Source organism: Tupaia chinensis, unplaced genomic scaffold, assembly GCF_000334495.1.
Source record: "Tupaia chinensis unplaced genomic scaffold, TupChi_1.0 Scaffold144814_1, whole genome shotgun sequence".
NCBI classification, from domain to species: Eukaryota; Metazoa; Chordata; class Mammalia; order Scandentia; family Tupaiidae; genus Tupaia; species Tupaia belangeri.
In genome coordinates this window covers 835,946-836,544 of record NW_006204675.1, presented here as the reverse complement: position 1 = coordinate 836,544, position 599 = coordinate 835,946, and the positions used below count along the sequence as shown (strand labels likewise).

The following is a 599-nucleotide window of genomic DNA, read 5'->3' as shown; positions in this document are numbered from 1 at the left end:
CCAGCGCAAATCTTCCCTCATTTTTTTCTGCCAGTACAAGACGCAATAACCAGAGCGACCCAGAAAAGTCTTTCTTAACAATCTATAAAGGCTTACCCTCTTTTTAGCTCCGGATCTTGACTTTCTGGAAACAGAACCTGTGACTACTGCTTTACAACAATGCGATAATGTAAAATATATTTTAAACATGGTTTCACTTACGATATACCTGCCACGTGTACATAACTTTTCATTATTTTTATTTGTTACTTTCAATGTGCTAGAGGACGCATGCCTTGCTGGATCGAGAAAAAAGTGAAGAACCACCTCTTCCTCAACGGTGCGCAGTGGCACCGCGCGGCGAGGGCGGTGACAGGCTGTAATCTCTCTGTTTCTCCTTTTTTTTGGTGGTTTTCCCCAAGAAAGCACATGCATCTTCTTTTTCAGACTGCCGGTATAGGGACTAATCTGGAGTGTGCGGGTAGACTCTAGCCTCCTTGATGACCACTGAAGAAGGCTCACCCTTATTATAACCTGGAAATCAGATTTAATAGAAAAAAAAAAGACAAGCCAAAAGCTGTTGGACCAACTGGTGAGGAGATTGAAGTCTCCATCATCAA

The 599-nt window shown here is 42.6% G+C and overlaps 1 protein-coding gene across 2 annotated transcripts in view; it reads right to left on the bottom strand.

The window, feature by feature from the left end:
• The window catches only part of LOC102494379 (lysine-specific demethylase 5C), a 57,391-nt gene extending 57,097 nt beyond the window's left edge, over window positions 1–294 (bottom strand). The window contains exon 1 of one of the 2 annotated variants that reach the window (XM_027767868.1): window positions 97–294. The gene's annotated coding sequence lies outside the window, so the exon portion shown is untranslated. The remainder of the gene's footprint in view (window positions 1–96) is intronic. The other variant, XM_027767869.1, reaches the window with a different exon arrangement.
• Window positions 295–599: the final 305 nt, after the last annotated feature.